Source organism: Molothrus ater, chromosome 2 (genome assembly GCF_012460135.2).
Source record: "Molothrus ater isolate BHLD 08-10-18 breed brown headed cowbird chromosome 2, BPBGC_Mater_1.1, whole genome shotgun sequence".
Lineage (NCBI taxonomy): Eukaryota > Metazoa > Chordata > Aves > Passeriformes > Icteridae > Molothrus > Molothrus ater.
In genome coordinates this window covers 114,655,139-114,675,809 of record NC_050479.2, presented here as the reverse complement: position 1 = coordinate 114,675,809, position 20,671 = coordinate 114,655,139, and positions in this window count along the sequence as shown.

Genomic DNA, 20,671 nt, shown 5'->3' with positions numbered 1-20,671 from the left:
GGGAAGGTCAAGCCATTTTCCCTGCCTAGGAAGATGCTTGTACTGTGAATTTCAGTGTAATCTCTGCATTCCATCACATCACTGATGGCAAGTATTTGGGGTATACACACAGCAGAGGCACAGGAGGAGATAACCAGCTCCTCATATCTGCAAATTCCTCAGCCATGGCCTTGTTCCAGTTCTTTGTTATCTTGAAAGAATCCTGACTTCCCTATTGCTGTGGTGCCAAAGGTCATTTTTGTAGATCAAGCTGGTTTCCTTTGTGCTGGGATATCCTGCAGAGTGCTGTTTGTTAATTGATAATTATACTTCCTTTCAAATTTGTCAGGCACTGATACTTAAGTCTTACAGAGACATCAGGGTTAAAAAGAAATTAAACTAAGCAAAAATGCATTCAGTCAGTTATATTTAGATAAAATCAAAGTGTCTGAAGACTTGAAGAGGCCTTAGGCTCAGCACATTTGTTAAATGAAGCTTAAGCTGTGTACATTTACAGTAAGATTTTAAGATGGTAAATATAGTTTTAGATGGCCTGTAGGCACTTTTTAATATTTCCTGCTGTGTCTCATTTAATTAATTGATTAACTGATGAGAATTGCTACTGGAATTCCCTCATTGTTCAACTTCAAAAAATATTTATTCACTTAAAGAGTCTTCTCTCAAGTCCTGTTGACTTCAGGACAAACCTGACTTCATAATTTCTCACAATGTTGAATAGAGAGGACTTAGAGAATAGTCACAGAAATATCACTGCAAGGATAGAATGAAGAGGAGAAATCTCTAGAAATGAGGTTCCTCTTGGTCTGGCTGTGAGAAATGGCAGGAACAGAAGCAAGTATTGTACCCACCTCTAAATATCTGCATCTAGGGAATGGAGCTGTCTCTTGGTCTTCTAATGCTTATTGCTCTGGAGCTTCGTGATTTTCAGAGAGCAAAACTGAAGAGAGGAGTTCGTTGAGCTTTTAAAATGTTTCTTTTTAAAAAGCATTCCTCAGAATTCCTCAAAAAGCCCAAGAACAAAGAGGAGACTGAAGAGAATTCTTTGTTATCCAAAAACCACTATCAACAAATACATTCTTGGCACATTCTTAGTGATATTCTTGTCAAAAACCAAACTCTACATTATTTGATTCAAATTAAGATTCAGCACCTTGTGCTGCTTCTGAGCCAGACATGAGAAAGCTGAGGACAATACCAAGTTTTGGACCTCTGAACTTCAAGTGACACTTCAGTATTGGACCATAATCTAGAAAAACACCACACCTCATGGAGGATGGAACAGCTCTCAAATATTCCCTTTTTGTTATGGCTCTCTTACACAGCAAAAAAACTTGTGATTATAGAGTGAAGATGGCTTATTTAGAATACTATCTCTTTACCTTATGATGATGTGGATGTTTAGAAAGACAAAACAACTACAGAATGTTCCACAAGGTCATAGAGAAATTACAGAATTCTTCTGGTCAACTGAAAGAGAGGAATGGTTCCTTTCTGATACTAGGGATGAGAAGCATCAAGGTGCCACTGATTGACCCTCCTGGGCTGTGAACAACAGAGCTCACACTGCCTCAAAGATGTGCTCTGTCAGCAGAGGTTAACAACTTATTTTTTCATTATTAAAAAACCTGAATGAACGGGATGAAGGATTAAAAGATGTGCATCACACAACCAAGAAGAATGAATTCCTGAGGCCTTTTGGAAACAATGTTCTTAAAATGTAAATTTCTTCATAAAAAATTTCTTTTTATGAGTGAAAAAAACCTTCCTGGCATCTATGAAAAGATCATGACATTGTGAACGAAATAAACTGTTTGGAAAATGGTGACATCTGCAAGATCATTCTACCTGATCTATCATTTCAAATTCAACTTTTCCTTCCAGTTTCACCTCATACTTGACTAACAGCAAATCTAATTCTGCTGTAATATTTTTGTCTAAAATTTTCTCTGCCCTTTGGGATGTTCTCTACCCTATCAATGTATCCCTGCAGCACTCAGAGCATTATTTCCCTCTGCCTCGTGTGCGTGCTTTACCCTTCCCAGTGTCAAAGCCTTGACAAAGAGCACTGAGCTGGGAACATTTTGGAACTGCTGTTTAATTGTAGCAGCCCTGCCAGTTCAGGATGCCAACAATAACATACAGTAGATGCTGTGTGTGGCTTTCCCCTCACTCTTGGGATAATGTTTCTTTGACAGGCTGGATAATGAAGTGGGATGCAGCGGAGGGCAACTTCTGCTAGACATGTGTACGTGTTAGAAGCCATGAGGCTGAACATTCAAACAGCTTTTAAAGGAAAAAAACAACAAAAATTGTGCTGTTAAAATGCTCCCAGTGTCATTTTTAATTACAACAGCTTCGACAATATGTGGTGGTTCATCCTTCTAACAAAGCAGATAAGTTTCAGCTTTGAAAAACTCTGCTAAAGTCACTGACTTTGGGGCCCACTTATGTGCAGATTCAAGGGTTATGTAGCTTGAACACAGATCAAAATCTTGGTTTCCCCTCTTGTTCAACAAGGTCATAGAGAAACTACAGGATTCTTCTGGTAAACAGAAAGACAGGAATGGTTCATTTCTGATTATAAGGATGGGAAACATCAAGGTGCCCCTGACTGAGCATCCTGAGCTGTGCACAACAGAGCTCACATTGCCTCAAAAAGGTGTGCTCTTTCAGTAGAGGTGTACAACTTCTTTTTTTCTAATTAATAAAGTTGAAGGATTAAAAGATGTGCATCATTTTGGTGGAAGTGTTTGCATTTAAGAAAGACACTTGAAACTTTGGCCTTCATAAATGTAGAGCTGAGCAGAACTTCCCCACCTTTCAAACCATGTGACTGAGGGGCCTTTCACACCACCAGCCTGAGGAGCAAACATGAGGAATAAATACTCAGCTGCTGATAAAATCTGCCATCTTATCTATTCACCCTCTGTTCAACCTCTGAGTCACCCTGCAAAGGTAATACTCAATATATGTACCTGTAGTCCATGAAAGGCATAAAAATCTGATTTTAGAAAAATTTAACTGGCAAAAGAAACCATTCACAACAAGGTTTTGTTGTTGTTTTGGCACAACAAATACAGCACTTGATGTACACACAGCAGGCCTTTCCTTTCCCTGGTGACTTTATTTAGTCCCCTGTGCTCCTTTCCATGTTTCGAAAGATATTGGCCTTTAACTTGCCCTCTGCTCATGCAGTGCTGAGCAAATAAACAGAGGCTGCAAAAGACAATTTCCTTCATCAGGATATCTCCATCCAGATGCCTGCTGAATTTCAACAGCTCCTGAGGCAGCAGAGAAGTCACAAAGTTCATGACAATGACAAACCTATTGAAGACAAGCTTAGAGCTGATGGCCCAGACTGAATGAAATGAGAGAAATAAATTTTGGCAATACTTATTAATATCATTCCAAAGAGCTACAGCTGCAGTCGTGGTAGGACTTCACTGTGTTTGATATAAGGATTGTCTCATGCTCAAGGACAAGTTAAAAGCCTCTTTGAGGGGCACGTTTAATGAAGAGAACAGACTATTATCAAAATAATCCATGCCCAACAAAAATGATGGCTTTCCAAAGGCAAAAACCTGTGACTGCCCTCATACAAGGCAAAAAATACATTAATACAATGAGAAAAGCACAACCTTCTAAAAACCTTGAAACTGGTGAACTAGATAGAGACAAATAAACGCTTTCAGTAAAGCAGGCCATGAAATATTTTTCATTAAACTGCTTTTCCCTTTTATGGCACTTTTTAAATATTTTGGCATCCAAACACATGGGACCACTACTTGAAACTGCTAAAATGCAAGGCTCAGTAGTCTGCTCTGGAGAATTTTTCACCAATTCCTCCTATCTGCCTGCCAAATTTTTAGATAAAAGTCCTTATCATTTAGCCCTCTGTTTATCTGTTTATTTTGGGTTTTTCCCCGCTCTTGAAGCTGGGAAAAGCAACAGCACATGTCACACTTAATTCTACAAATCTGCTCCTTCTTTTTGCCATCCCCAGTGCCTCAGAAAGAAATGTTTCAAAATATACTCTGTCCCTTAGAATTAAAATTAATATGGGTTAACTTTATATAAATATGTATGTTTTTTTCTCCTGCCTTGGCACATACCTTCCATCAAATTTTGCTAGGACTGACACATTTTTCTCTGTGTCCATGGGTACAAACAAGTTCAGCCTTTCTCAAACCAGAGTGACCCATGGCCATGTTGATTCTGGATTTATCAGTGTTATCAGAGGAACAGTTCAGCACTTCAGTCAGCTTTTGCTGAGATATTTACAACTATCACACCAAACCTCTCTGTTCCTAGCATGTGAGATCTCTTTTTTCCCCTGAAATAACAGCAACAGCACTAAGAATGACATTTTGAAGGAGTTCAGCACCATTAATACAAACTTATGAAGGAGATCTTATACAAAATCTGCTACATAAAAGGCAAAATTATTACCCTCCCTCCAAAATGCCTTATGGGGTAGCAGAGACTTAAACATAACTTTTCTTAATGAAGAAGGAAACCCATCCGTTAGCCATTCTGCTGACTATTTATCCTGAAATAAAACCTATATTTTCCTCACATCCTCTCCAGTCCAAAAAGCTTGAGCTTTTTGGTGCAACAAAACCAGAGCTCCCCCATTGAGTCTTACAGGACCTCAATACCCATGTAAAGATTTAAACCTTTATTCTATATTTCTGTTAAAGATGCTGAAAGGCATAATGGCATTTTAGTAAAGACTTTACTCAACAGGATTTGTAAAACTGGGAGTGATGATTTACAGTTGTGTGTGTTTTAGCTTTGAGGTGTTTGTTTTTCACTAAAAGAAAACCCCTGAATTTCTAAATGTCCTCAACACAACCATACTTGTTAGAAAAATGAAAGATAAAAGAGAGGCATGTAACTAAAATTATTTGAAGAGCTTTGAAATGAAAAGCTATGAAATGCAATTTTCTTCCTTGCTGTGTTCTCAGAGTAAGAAAGTATTTGTCACATCCTAACAAAACTCCAGCATTCCTGAGAAACATGACAGCCAAGAGGAATCTGTGGAGACATGTTTCTAAAGCTCATAAATGGGTTAAACCCTCAAAATTCCAAATTCCTTGAAACCAGGCCAAGGCAAATAAGAAAAAATTTAAAATAAAGAAGAGGGGCAGAGGAGGAAGAAGAAAGCTTTCCCAACTGTTTGACACTTTCCAACATGCTACTGTGTGTTGGTTATTTGCATAGCAGTGCCCTGCCCTCACCAAAGGTATTACTCCATAAAAGTAATGAAAATAAAATAAATTGTTAACCCTGGCTGTTATGGGCACATAAAAACTAATTACATCTCATTCCATTTTGTGAAATTGCCACATGTTCAGATTCTGGGATTTGACACTTGGCATGTTAAGAGCCTTTATGTTTTGCTTTATTCTTCTGGATAGAGGGGAATAACCAGAATTAATTCTGCTAATGCGTAACATGGTGACTTGTGACTGCTTATGGAAATTTCCTGACACTTCTGTTGGAAAAACCCATTTTCAGATCCCTAAACTTTACTGTCAGATGTAGGCTGGTATTTTTTATGTCACTCCAGAGCTGATTTATTGTTTTACATTCCAGCCATTTCTGAGAACAAGAGAGGGGAAAATGTGCTGTTTCACCCACATAAATTGCAACAATAATAATAATGATGATTGAGAAAAAAAGAAAATAAAAACAGTTGAAAAGACCTGACACCATTGAAAAGCAATTTCACAATGATACCACTGAAGGCCAGATGTGCCTGTCGTGATCTTTCCCAGTAAGATGCAGATCCAGATTTAACCAAGTTTAAAGAATTACAAATACAGCTCAACATGACCAGCATCAGATTCCTGCACAGGAAAAGAGACTTTTCCTCTCAGCAAAAGAGCACTTCAGACTCTGTGAACATCCCATCTGTCCTGCCTATGAAAAGCTTGGAGTTGCATAAAACTAAAAGATCTTTGGGGTGTTGTGAACTGGAGCTGGACAAGGATGGGACACAAATATCAAACAAGAATTCAGAGTGCTCAGGTGGCTGGAACGGTGACCACATGCAAATAAAACAGAGAAAAAAATGGATTATGAGTCAGGAAGAACAGGCACTACCTAAGCAAGCAGACTGAGGCAAGGAGGAGAAAATGAAGTTTGAAGGAGTGAGTTGAGGGGTGAAAAAGCTGGGATAAATGAGTCAGGAAAAGAGAAAGGTCTATTGGAGACTGTAGAATAACTTACAAGACATCTTAAATTATAGATATATTTATATATTATTGATATTTATATATAAAGAGTGCTGTTCATCCAGCCAGGAAAGTGTCCCCCAGTGGCCCTGGTCCCTGCAGAGCAGACATCTCCCTGCTCAAGGCTCCCTCCTCTGTCTCAGAGTCAGCAGCAGAGCTCTGAGCTCTGGAGTTTGCAGCTCCATGCTGCTCCCAGAGGTTTCCTTTCCTGCCATCAGATGCCCACGGACCAGAACCACTTGCATATCACTTCTGGAGGGCCTCCCTCACTTGTTTGGTGGCTTTTTCCTCTCCCTCGTGCACACACATGCACACACACACACAGAGGGTAAAATTAGATCTGACAAGGCATGCAGATGAAAGCTGGGAAATGCTGCAATTATCGTTTCCCATGTAATCTTAATTCAGGCTTTTGTGCACAGATTTTAGGGTACAGTTCCTAAAAATGCTGTGTCATTTTCAACAAAGAATGGGCCCTCTCTGGGAAAAAATGAGAGTCATGACATGATGGCAGTGTTACCTACAGGGATGAAAAGGCAAATGAGGCAAAACCTTAGGGAAACTGGTTACAAATGCTAAGATCAGTAAAGAAAAGTTCAATTCCCCTGAAACCTGAGCTTTCTTGGTTTTCTGCAGTTCTGATTTAAAATAACTCTGAAATATTGTTCATTTGACAAAAGACAATGACAACTTCTTTGCCCTTTTTATTCAGGTAGACATTATTCAAAGAGAATGGAAGATATGTTGGGAAGCCCTTTACTACAAAAATAATTAATTAAAACATCAAAATGCTTAAATCCAAATACATCAAACAGTACTTGTTGCTAAATGCTGAAACCCTGTTCCATTTTTACCCCATGTTCTGAGCAGAAACTTTGGAGAAAATAAAATCTTATGAAGCCTTTTGATTTCAACAGTTTCTCCAAGTTCTGGTCTCATGACTTGTGCAGCTGAATCCTGCCTTGGGGAAAGGGATGAGACAATAACATGCTCCAGACTTTCAGAGTGGTGCTGGACAACTCCCTGAAGCTGAACTTTTCCTAGGTCAGCTGCTGATGGGCTGGTCTGCATTTTGTTTGTCTAGACTGGCGTTCCTGGATGTGACCCACAAAACAACTGCACTCTCATGGTGACAGCTGAAGGTGGTAGGGATTTGACTGGGAGTGTTCCACATCTGTCAAAATATTTGGGGGAAAAAAATAATTAAAAAATCCAGATCCTGCCTAGCTTAAATTTGGCAGCAAAAAGGACTGGCTAGTCAATCTCTGTGTCTGTCCTGTGGTTTTCAATTTTCACTGTGGGAATGACTAGAACACTGCGCTGCGAAAATGAAATGTTTGTGAAGTGGTTCTTCTCCACTGACATATCCCTTAATAAATCTCAGGAGAGAATGGATAGCATTGTTTTCAGATGTGGCTTTGACCAGCAGGCAGTAAAAGGGCCACACAATGAGCAGAAGGAAGAATTATTGAAGAGTTGCTAATTAAACCAAGCGGAGCCATCCCAATCTGTCTGGTCTGTGCACAGAACGGTGCAGAAATCTTGTGAGGGGAAGAGAGGAAAACAACTCCCCTAGAGCCCATGTACAAGAGGTAGAAACTGGATTCATGTGGGAAATTCCAGCTTCTAGGTTTCCTACTTTTCAGGCTTTGACTTTACATTTTTACATCCTTTTCCTATTAGTTGCCAACAGCATCATTTTAGGGGAAGGGGCTCCCACTACTCATATTTAATGTTGGAATTGCAGCACATCATCTTCTATGGACAGATAGAACTACTTCAGCACATCAACTTCTTTCTTTTAACAATGTTGTAGGAGATTTCTGGCCCCAGTCACCCCAATTTCTGGCACCTGGGTGCAAAATACACTACAAGGGTTGCTTTTTTTATGTGGGCACTGTATTGATTTTGTTCATGTGTTCTGCATTAAAAACAGTACCAATTGTGAAAGAAGGCATTTGTAAGTGGTTAAAAAAAAAAAAAAAGCAGCAGTTACAACTCTTCCAGAAATTATCAATCTGAGCAAATGTTCTCCAAACACAACTGCTTCAAGGCCACCTTCTTGATTCAAGACACCTATTCCAAGATATCAACATTTTGGAACATTTAGCAACTCCACAGTTCCTGCCTAGTTTCAGCCAAAAACTGAAGAACTTTGTTAAATTACCTTCTCAGCTTTGCTAGACTCTATTTTCCTACTTTAACATCTAAGAACAAAGCAATGAACATGAAGAATTCTACCACATCTGTTTTCTGGAGAAATGAATGTATACCAAATCAATCAATCAGTCAATTGATCATAATTTAATTTCTCTGTAGAACAGAACTGCTATCAGATAGCAGCACATTGTCCTCCTAGGCCTGGCAAACCAGCAGTCCTGCAGATTTTCCCTGGCATTTGTTTGGCAAGTTGGTATGAAAACAGAAACAACTTTCATTAGCTGCAGTGGCTATTGGAAACCTTGTGTAATTCAAGGGCCAGACAAAAATGAACAATGCTCAGTGACCTACATTCCTCACATATTAACACAAAGCATATTTCTGTTATAAGCCAATATTCTTCGAAGTTGTTGGAAAAGGCTGGAAATCCAAAGGAACAGGGAAGGGAATAAAAACTGATTTTACATAAAGACACCTATGACACTCCTCCTCTCATTTTCTTCCCTCCACCAATGCACCAGAATTATTCTAGGGATAATTTCAAGATACTCATTACTTCAGTTGCATTACAAAACACATGGAGTCACAAGTCTGAATTCTCTTCACAAACATTATTTTCAAAGCTACTCAGTGTGTGGAGATACTGAAGCCCAAGTCATCTCCCAGTCTGCATCCAAAAAATGTACATGTGCATTCCATTAAAAGTATGGAAAATGCAACTGGTGTTGAAAGTGGCAGAGAAAATTTGGGTATATCTATGCAATTGGATTCAGGCTCTTTGGTATAAACTGAGTAGAGGGATATGTGAAACAGAAACAAGAAAGGAAATTAAAGTTTCAAAGCAATTTAGAAGAGTGGGTTAATTAGTAAAGAAAAGGGCAACAATGACATTGTAAAGTAAGTCAAAGGAAGATCAATATTTTAAAGACAGTATTAAAGTGGCCAGTATTAAAGTGGAAGAGGTTTGTCAGGAAGGAGTTTTTGCTCAGTTGTTTTAAGCGAGTCAGTTTACACCTAAATAATCCAGTAACGGTGTCCTCAATCCACCGAGAGTGTGTTTTGAATACCAGGATCACAATCAGCTGTACCTAATGACATTCCCTATTTGTGCTGTTTTAGAGACAATATCACGTCTAAATTATCCAAAATACAAATTTCAGGCAGGAATTATTTATGTTTCTGATTCCATTCTCACTGAAGGCACCAGCACTTTTCCATCTTTAGCATGGGGCAGATTCAGACATACATGCTGCTGTTCAGAAGATTAAATTAAGTCATATTTTTGTGTTGAATTTCTGCTGCAAATTAGCACTTAGATTTTGTTAACAATTGCTGCAGATAGTACATTTAATTGTCAGCAAATTAGCATTGCTTCAAATTTCCTAATTAAGCTTTTTTTTTAGAATGATTGTAAAAGCATGTTACAGTCAAGGGTTACTGACTGAGCTGAAGGAAAATTTACTTCCAAAAAGTGTTTCTATTCAACTATTATTTTTTACAACTACAGCAGAAAACATCTGGATTAGCAGGAATTTTAGGTCTTGTTTCAAAAGAAAATATTATGAGAAGTAATCTTTTTCTATTCCTCTGTAAATGTTTTCAATTCTGTAACATGTAGAAACAGAATATCCAATACAAGAAAACCTTCCTATACTGGAAAATAAATGACTCCTGAAGAGTCATGTTTTCATAGGAAATATCTGTTTTTGCCAGAAAGAAAAGTATTTTTATAGGGCTTATTTTGGTCAATTAAACAATGAACAAAAATATATCAGAAAACCATACTGTTTATAAGAATTTGAGCCATTTATCTGTTCAATTTAGCAAAACAAAAAATAAGTAGAAACTTCCATAGCTCTAAATCCAAAAGGATTTAGAGGATTTATTGGATTCCTGTAGATAAGTTTTGCCCATCTTATCTAATTGGAAGAAAGAAGGAGAGAAAAATTTACAAAAGCCTGTAACAGGGCAGGAGGCAATGGCTTCCACCTGAAAGAGAAGAGGTTTAGATGGGATTTTGGGAAGTAATTCTTCCCTGAGAGGGTGGAGAAGCCCTGGCACAGGGTGCCCAGAGAAGCTGGAAGTGTCCCAGGCCAGGTTGGATAGGGCTTGTAGCAGCCTAGGACAGTGGAAGGTGTCCCTGTAATGGCAGGGGTGGCATTGGATGGGTTTTAGGGACCTTTCCAACCCAAGACATGACTGTGTAAACCTTCTGCTGATGTCATCCTGAGCTGTCAGACTCTGGATGGGTGGGCGCATTTATGTCAGGGTGTATGGCTGTTGGCAACAGACTTTCCCACATGCTGCCTCAATTTTAGGGATTTCAAGTGCAGAGCTGACTTGTGAGCCCTGATGTAATCATGCTGCCTTTGGGACAGATGGGGCAGGTCCCCCCTCTGGCACACTCAGCTCAGAAGAGCCTTTTCAATATTTGCTTCCTCTCCCTTTGACACATTCATCTGCTGCTGGAGGAGCCAGACATTCCCTCCCCCTCCTTTGGCTGATGTCTTTAGCTCTGTCAGCTGAATTATGAAATTATACAGAGCTGTCAGCTGGATTCATTGGATAAATGAACACCCTGTGAGTTATGGACATCCAGCATTGTTCCACAGAAATGTCCTTCCCTCCAACATGGTCAGAGGGATGCATTCATAACAAACAAATGTTCCATACAGGCCTGGAAAAAAAATTTGGTTTAGGCTTTGTGATGTTGAGCATATTGAAAAAAATGACATTTTATACAAATTTTTAGATTCCAGAAAGAAACAGAAATATTCCATCAAAGCATCCTTGCTATTGCTGTATTCTGTAGCATTAAAAACCCTCCTGCACCTGCAGGAAAGGAGATAGGACAAGTCATGCTCTGTCTGGAAAAACATCTTAGGTGAAATTATGTCATAAAATGTCACTCATCAATTTTTACCATAAATACAGGCCTTGCTTTTCTAAAAGTGCTTTACAGAGAGGGCCAGGACTCCACATCGTTACTGTAATAGTTAATTTTTTTCACCATGAAAAGTCAGCTATTCCAACATCAGAAGTCCACAGCAAAAATTTCTAGGAATCCAGTAAAATAGTTGTTCTCCTCCAGAGAACTGAAAAAAATTTGAATATCTGAATAAAAAATGGTCCTATTTTCCAAATGTCTCAGGGGTCTAAATCACACAGACCTGAAATTTCTTAATATCAAAGCTTGAACTTTGGCTATAATTCTATTTATAGGCAGACATTTTTGTAGTAGGTGAAAGCAGTGTAGGACTTCTGACCTTCCAATATTCTTTGTACAAAGATCCTGTGTCAAAGCTGTATTTTATTATAAGAACATGAATTTTCCTCTAAGTGGCAAAACACTGCAGGATGGACAGGAAAAACTCGATCAGAACACTCTGGACAAACAACTTATCACTGGGTTTATTCTTACAATTAACCCACCATGGGAGTTCTACCTGATACAATTTCAAGGCCTGGACCCAGAGATGGGAGGTGACATTCAAGTTCTCTCTTTCCTATCTTGAAAGATAGGATGAGAACACTTTGGATTTTGTGCTGAGAGTGAAAATATCTCAGGGGTTTTTTTCCCCTCCATGTTCCCATTGTCACGAAAGGCACAGAGATGATTAGGAAAAAGAGCCTGTGAAAGTGGCCAACAGCTCATATTTACCAAACACAGGTCTAGGTTAAAGATAAGATCAAGATTAGAGGCTTAGCAGTCTGACAGGGAGCTCTGGAATTTACCATTTGCAGTGCTTTGGTCACATTGATGCACGATTAGATCTGTTCTACAGCTCAGCAGTCTCCTGGATCATAAATTACAAATCCCAGCTTGTGGTTGCTGGAAGGGCTCCCAGGGGATGGCAGAATTTGGCCTCTCAGTCTCTTGTCTGGTCTGTGTTTGCAGATAGAGAAACCCAGACTCTGCAGTCCAGACCAGCTCTTTAGAGGCATGTTCCAGAGGGGAAAAAATCCTCTTGTACTCTATGGGAGACCCTATCCAGTGAAAATATTCCTCGATCCTACTCTGAGCTGAGCAGCACTAAAGCACCAGACTCCAGGAGAAACCAAGCTCTCACTGCATCAACCATGGCCTGTGAACACAACTAAATAGGTCCAGGCAAATTTCCTGGCTTCCAAAAGCTCTGGAGACACTCTATTTTCATTTTTTGGTGTAAAATTTATGCACCTCCAGAACACTTTGGCTCATCACATCAGTAGATTGGTGCTAGGATCCTGCCAGAAGGTTTTTGGTCGTTGAAAGTCTTGAGCTGAGGATAAGGGTGAGCAGAACAACATTTGCTTGCAATAGTTTGCATTTGTTTCGTGAAAAGACACCGTGCTGCAAGATAACTGGGAGAAATACAGCTCAACATGCAGAAATTCAAGGATGTTCTCTGTATCACTGTGACATCAATTTTCCTCACACCCAGTAGTTCTCTGTGTGCTTATGTAAACCCTGGGTATATCCAGATTAAACACATTCTTGCCTATTCTGCCTTTTTTTTCTAGATTGTTCCACCGGAACTTGCCCAATCCAATTCATCCTGGCTGACTTTGTAGCTTCCCTCATGGTATTTCTTTTATAAAGGCAGACTTACAAAAAAGATCAGGGTCATTTTTCTCCAAAAGTTGCTTCCCTACCTTCATTTTCAATGGTAAATTAATAAATATATTTGCAGGGGAAAAAATCATAGTGTTCCCTGACTGAAGTGAGACATTATTGTAAAAAATTATAAAATCAAGAAGCAATGTGAAAATTCATTTGAATGCAGTTGAATTTACTTTGTTCTTCACATCTACCATAGGACCAGTGTGAAAATAATAACTGATATTTGGATTGCCAATTCAATCCATGATACAGAGCCTTTGTATGAAAGATGACGTCTCATATTCCCATTCTGAGAGTTTATCTGGGAGGTACATTTCTGCATTTTCCCTTAGCAGAGCTGAATTCAGAGGATGAGTTTGACTATAGCTATTCCAGACAGTAAACAATCCCCTAGAAACACATTTACTATCATGTTTAGGGAGAGAGAACTGGACTTTGTTTTCAGTTCAGGTTTGAATTTTAATATTATCTATTTCTTACTATTATACTAAATATTCCATAGTTCTGAAGAGAAAATAGTGGGCAAGACTGTTTTATTGGGCCTTCCAGAATGAGAAAAAGAAATGGAAGTGTGCCCCACTGATCTGATAAACATTAGGGGCAAAATTGGAATATTCTGACTTAGAAAGTCTCCTAACTTCTGTTCTCATCAGGCTGACGAGCTTGAAACCATGAGTTTGCTAATAAAACAATCACCAATATGCTTTATCTCCACATATATTGGTAATTTTTTTGTCTCTATATTGTCTCTGCAGCTCAAAGAGAATACAAAGGAAGGAGGAACTAATGGAGTGGAGTTATGATTTCCTTGCATAATTAAGGTTAAGAAACCAAAGAAATATAACTGTGTCAGCAAATATTTCACAAATATAAAACATTATTCCTATCTGTACCAAACCCTTAAGCTGTTGGATCAAATGAAGACTGTGACAGTCCACTGGAAAGTGTCTTAGTGCTAGTCACTTCTAGCTAGACACTTCACTGTCTAGACCTAGATCAGTGGAAAAAGGACATAACCTGGTCAACTGGACTAAGGTTTTATTATTATTACATTTATTATTTGTTGAGAGTTTCATAGTAACCAAGCTAATGTGAAAATGAAGAGTTCACAATGCACAATGGAGTGTTCATTGCATAAATGCAAGCAAACCACAACATGGAGTGTTTTGTTTCTAACTCTAACCACAGGGTGATGTAACAGAAGAGTTATATCTTATCTGCCTATGGACCTGTAATCAGCAACAGCTATCATATTTATTAGCTTTTGCTGAAGAACTACAAAACTGTTGACAGGCCTGAATTGCAGCTTTTTCTATGATTAAAAATTCAATGGAAGAGCAGCACAGCAGGCCTGAAGGTCCTTTACTTATAAACACAACATGTCTAGAAATAAAGAAACAACAAATAATACACATGAAGGGAGGAAAACTTACAAAAGATCTCACATAAAATATTTGTATTACTGCTGCTGGTGTTCAATTAAGATGAAAGAAATAAAACCACCTTTTTTCTTTTAAAAATTGATTGTAACCAATTAATTAATTAATGTTAACAGGATTCAGTGACCCTGGCAAGCCTTTGGTGCTGATCAACCCCTCCAGCCTTCAACTTTCCCTTTCCCTATTCTTTTCTCCAAAGCAAGGGAAGCTCACTGGAAATGATCCAGGTGAGACATTAAACAACAGATCTGTAACAATATGGCTCACAGTCTGTTCTCGTTTACTTTCTGCCTTGCCTTTAATCCCATTGAAATCCCAAGAATTTCTTTCAGTTACACCCTGAAAATTAAAACCAGAGTGAGACCTGTGGATTTTGCAGACCAAACCACATTTGCAGTTAGAATTTTCTGTGTATGGGCACTGAAAGTCATAAACCTCTTACAACAGTGAAGATTTTCACCAATTTTGATCATCTTTTAATACCACATGACCACCTTCCGTTATGCCAGATATCTCAGAGTCCCATCCAGCCTGGCCTTGGACACTCCCAGGGATCAAGGGGCAGCCACAGCTCCACTGGGAACCTGTGCCAGGGCCTTCCCACTCTCACAGGGAGGATTTAACAAAATTACAGGCTAACACAAGTTTAGAAGCCTAAATATCTGAATCACTCTCCAACTCACCTCCAACAGTGGAGGTGTTAAAACAATCATTAACTGCCGCTGTGACTGTCCCAAGAGGAAGCCCGGCTGAGGATAAGAGAAGGGACCAGCCACAGCCTCAGCTGAGACGGCACTCCTCCAACACGGAGCCGGAGGCGTGTGCCGGCCGTGGGTCGGGTGGAGGGAAGCCACGAATAGAGAAGCGCAGCCACACCGCAGGGTTGAGGCAAGAGACGACTCTCTCTTCCGCTAGGGTGGGGTAACCAGGATTTATTAAAAGGGAAGGAAGGACGGGACAGTCGCCCGGAAGGACGAGCAGAGGAGAGAGCCCCGAGCCTCTCAGGGGACCGGGTTATAAAGGGAAGGGGAGGGTACATAGAGGACCAATCCGGGAGAGGGAAAATTGATACATTAAAAACTGATGGGTAGAACAAACCAATAGGAACAAGTTGAGGGTGGGGCCCAAGCCTTCCAGCCAATCACTCGACACCCAAGCTAGAAGGTTCTAGAACTTAAGGTGGGGTGCCGGTGACTGACAGAAGACCTGGGGAGGGGTTACAGAGACAAATATGGGAAACGGGGAGGGGAAACAGTGATTGGCATAAACTGGGGGTTTGAGCCAGACCAACTCATTAACAGAGGAGGGGGAGAACGGAACAAACCAAAACGCGAACCACAACAATTAACGCTCTTAGGTGATAAAGCACCATGAGGATGAAGTGAGGTGTTTTAATCATTCCAGAAGATGATCAGGATCAGCCTCCTTTCTGGTAATATGGGGAGGCAAATGATGTGCAAGTGAGAGTTTTACATTAAAGCTCCATTTCTGGCTCCAGGATGATTCAGCAGATGAGGTGCCAGTTTTACAGAGCCCAGGTGATGTCACTGCCCCACATGTGAGGCTCTGGACGGAAACCCTGGCAATGCAGGTAATGATATTGCTGTACTCAAAGAAAGCCAAATATGGTTCAAGTAGTTGTACCACAGATCTCCCAACTGCAAGCCAAATGCACTTGCCAAAAAGAGTTCCTCCTAAGCCTCCTAAGACTTCATAAATAATATGTGAACTGTGATATTTGGGTATAAAAGAGCTGACCCAGCCTTTATGGCTTGGGATGCAGAGCAACACAACAAATGTTCAGGTGACTTACACAGCAATACTCCATAAATTAACCTTTGTGCTGGCAGGACCCAAATAAAGGCTCCATGGTGTTCTTTTTATTCTTATGGGTATGTGTGGAATGCCTGAGAGGAAGAGTCTTCATCATCCCCATATTTCACAAGGAAAAGTTGTGAATTAAAAGATGTGAATTAGGAGCAGTGAAGAGCAAACTCCAACCCCTCACAGAGAAGAAACTTTCTGGTGACGATTGCTCTTCCAAGGCAGGGAATTGTATGGTGCTTGTCTCAAGTGCAGATATTAAATATTTGATTGGAAAGGTTCCTTGCTGAGTTAGTGTTTCCTACCCAGATAGCTGCTGTCTCCCTTGTTTCCAAAGCTGTGATAGAAGAGTGAACAACTGATGCTATGCCAAGAGATAGGAAAGAATTATCCTGTGCTTTCATTACTTTCCTTTCTGATGGAGCAAGAAATTGCTGTGCCATAGATACCCAAAGCTATATATTAGAGAATATTATTTTTTTATTACTCAAAAAAAACCCCAAAAAAACTCTAAACAGTTTTCTTTTCTTACATCCTTGTATTCCAAAGACCCAACTTAAATTTGAATTTGATTTGCAACAAGTTTTCCTTTGTAGTTTTTTATATTTATTTTATGCAAACTAAAGTTATGGTAAGCCCTAAAATGCAACCAGTCCAAAAAGTTCTGTTTAATTCCTTCTTTTTTGAATGGGTCTTAAACATGAAGTGCGTTTTAAAAAATGGAGGCCAACCATTCAAAACCAACTCTCTCTCTCTCAAAAGCAAGAGACAAGATAAATAATCCAGATCTTATTAAAATCTTTGCTTATGCACACAAGATCAGAACTTCTCTTTCTAGTCATATCAGAAATTCTACAGCAATTGAGAATGTCATTCTATCTCACTATCTTAAATCTCCAGCACAAAGCAGAAAAATAAAAACTGACCAAACTTAAAATATTTTGATAATTACTTACTTTCCAGGTGAACATTAAAAGAATAGGAAAGATGGCAATTTTTTTATCTGAATACTTTAAATATGTTAATCTTCTTACTGAAGAAAGAGCTTGTTTTCCTTATCTTTGACCATATAAAAGAAAACTCTGTGTCTGTCCCAAGGGTTAAAAATTTGGGTGTTTGAAATATCCTTTTTTTTTTTTTGTAAACCATTCAATCTTTCAAATATATATTTTGTTCCATGTGAAAACAGGAAGAAATTTCAAAGTATGGGTATGTCTTGCGAAATGAAATGAAAATAGTTCTTGGTAGGTTTGCCAGAATTGGGCTTGTTTGCTTTGAAAGCAAAATTCAATGAACTACATATGCCATGCTGCTGCTATCACAGCCAAGGGTGATCTCTGCTTAAACAAACACATCTCTCATTGTTAAGTTTGGGCTGAAATATTTGACTTTTTCCCTGGCAGGACACTTCCAGAGGTTTCATCTGGACAAGAAGAAAACTGAGAAGAGATATTCCATTCACAGCAAAGAGAAGAGAAATGAGATTGTATTGAACAGCATAAAGAGTATCAAATCTTAGAAACACAAAGTTTTAGCAATTTCCAGCACAATCTCCTTAATGCTATCTTAGAAAGCAACTTTTTGTCAACTTCCACCTAACCTTGCCTCATTAACTATAATTATTCTAAGAGACTGTCTAAAAAATACATTTGTACAATGTTCAGCACATTGTTTTTATCTGTTTTGATGACAAAGTAACACAAAGGCAGATGTTCCCAACACAGAAAGACTTAACCTGAGGAATATTTAAAATCTGGGATAAAAGCACCTTTGTACTTGTAAACTATCAAAAGCACAACAGACAGATGATGATGATGTAGAAAAAATGAGTGAGGAAGGGAGGTGCTATGACAGCTGCTCCTCACAGAACAAGTATCTGCTCTTCTTACAGGAAAAATGAATTATATTTTCTCCTGTCTATGGTTCTGGGAGTTTGTGGCCTAAACACTGTGTTAGATTTCAAATGTGCTCATGGAGAATTCCTGAGCAGAGCAGCAGCCTAAAAGTTGTATTTTTATTGCTTATGCACAAAAGTGGAACAAATGGAATCAAAAATCTGTCTGTTAACAGGAATTCTGAGAGAATACTTGCTCTTAGCTATGCAATATAACAAAACCCACCATCAAATCTGTGGTTTTGCTTGGTTTTCTCTGAAATACCTAAATGTCTGCTGCTATAGCCCTAGCCTGGCTAAGCTGACCCAAGCTGGATAAACTCACAGATCCCAAATTTCCTAAATATTGTGCCAGACTTTGCATAATACAAGACATAAATCAGTTCCCTTGGATTTATTAACTATCGCTGTACATGAAAAAACATTCCAGGTTGCCTTTTGTTACCTGTTTAAAATCAGAGCTGTCTTTATCTAAGTGTTAGGTAGAGGGGAAGGAGAACCGTGCTTAATGTTTTCTAGAGTAACCATTTTTAATTCTTTTTTTCACTTTAAAATTCAATCAACACATTATAGGATTGTTTGCCATCCCTCATTTTCAGAAATGCCCATCTTTCTGAAATACAAATTTGTGGAAGTAAAACCTCCTGCCAGAGGAAATTCTGTCCCACAGCTCCTGTGGAAGATGTTCAACCACAAAGAAGTGACAGCACAGGCTGTGATTTTCCCTGTCTATACAAGGAAGTCAATCAGATGCTCAGAATTCAGCCCAAGAATTGCAGAATTCTGGAAATTCTAGCCAGGTGTTTCTGTAGCTGCCTGCAGACGTGGCTGGCTTGGAAATAGAGGTGCTTTAAGGCAATGGGATGGGAAATGAAGCCCAATTTTCCCACAGGATTTTCCGTTCATTATGCATTCTTGTAAGTTCAAATATATATAAAGACATCAATTGAAATTTTACAGGAACAGGCAGCTTGTAGGAAGTCAATTTTGTATTGTCAAAGTGACATTAACATTTTAAGGAAATGCTTTCAAGTCTTAGTGGATTGAAATAAGTCCCAAACCAGACAAATGCCTGAGAAAGTAGTGCTTGATATCTTTTTGTAGCCTAAACCCTGAGCAAAGATATATTTTGGCTTGCACTGGATATGCAATTTGAACATGGTATCATGCATTTCTTACTGCCTTCCCCCATCCACTGTCATCAGCAAGCTGCTTAGCTTTCTTGTCAGTAATTTTGATAGTAGTGCTTACCCTTACATTTTCAAGTTTACTTTTGGAGGATTCCCTGGAGGGTGTCTTAACTGAACCAAGATTTGAATTCGATGGAAAAAAAAGAAATCCAAACATAAAGAACTATTATTTTCTTATTACTGAGCTGAGATGCCTGCTCATGCCACCCAGATCTTGGTCAGCTTTCATGTACATGGTTGTAAACCTGAAGCATTCCATTAAATCAAAAGAACTCTTCCCTTTGGCATGTTATTTCTCTGTATTTGTTTTTTTTTTTTTTATGAAGGGGGGCAGGAAACCAAGTTGTTTGAGGGTTTTTGCCTCTCTCTAACTCAGCTACCCCACTGAAAAGGCAAAAAGAATCTGCTTTAAGATATGACAAAGTGTTCTAGAAAGAATTGTGCCAGAGTATCTCTATGCCAGCTATGGCTGAAGGACAAGAGACAGTGGAATCTTAAGCAGAGTTCAAGTTTATATTTAACCTTTGGATTCTATCTGGCCACTGCAGCCAGATTTTAAACTCCAGAATTGCTGAGGAAGTGGCTGAGTATCAGTTAGCCAGTGGTCTGGGCTGATGTTCAAAAGGAAGATAATCTGAGTTATGGATTAGGGAATCAGCAAATTCATATGGTTTATACCACTACAGCATATGTATTTATTCACATTAATCATGCTGCAACACCCCTCTTTCTCCCATGCAAATCCACACATTTTCAAGAGTAAGCACTTTATCCTGATGCTTGGGGAGAGTTCTGTCCCCTGAGGTTTCACTGCAGTTTACCACTGGACAAATACTTCACTAGAATGGCAATGTCAAAAATGACAGAGAAACTCAGGCAAAGACTCCTCTCTTTTCACTTTTCCCATACAAATGGTCACAAACAGCACACAATCAGAGGACTGTTTCCAGCCCAGAGCCTCATTTCACTATCTCTCTGTAGGATTATATATTTATATGTTTGTGACCAGTTACCACTCGTGTCTCTTGAGAGTTCCCTCTCCCCTCCGTCTGCTATCCACAACCAATGGCTCACTAAAAGCATTAACAATTCTTCCAGCTTTTTCTCCAGATAGTCTGACAGAATTCAAAGAGATTCATCATTTTATATCTCTCCAACAGAAAAAATGCTGCTTTCTTTTATTTGTAGCCACCTATCTTGATGAAAAAACAGCCCTACTGAGACAGCTTTGTTGAGGTGTAATCTGCCAGAAAGCATCACTTCATAAAACTGAAACAACAGGAAAGGAGTCCTTGAAAAGGTATTGATGGATTCAAGCAATA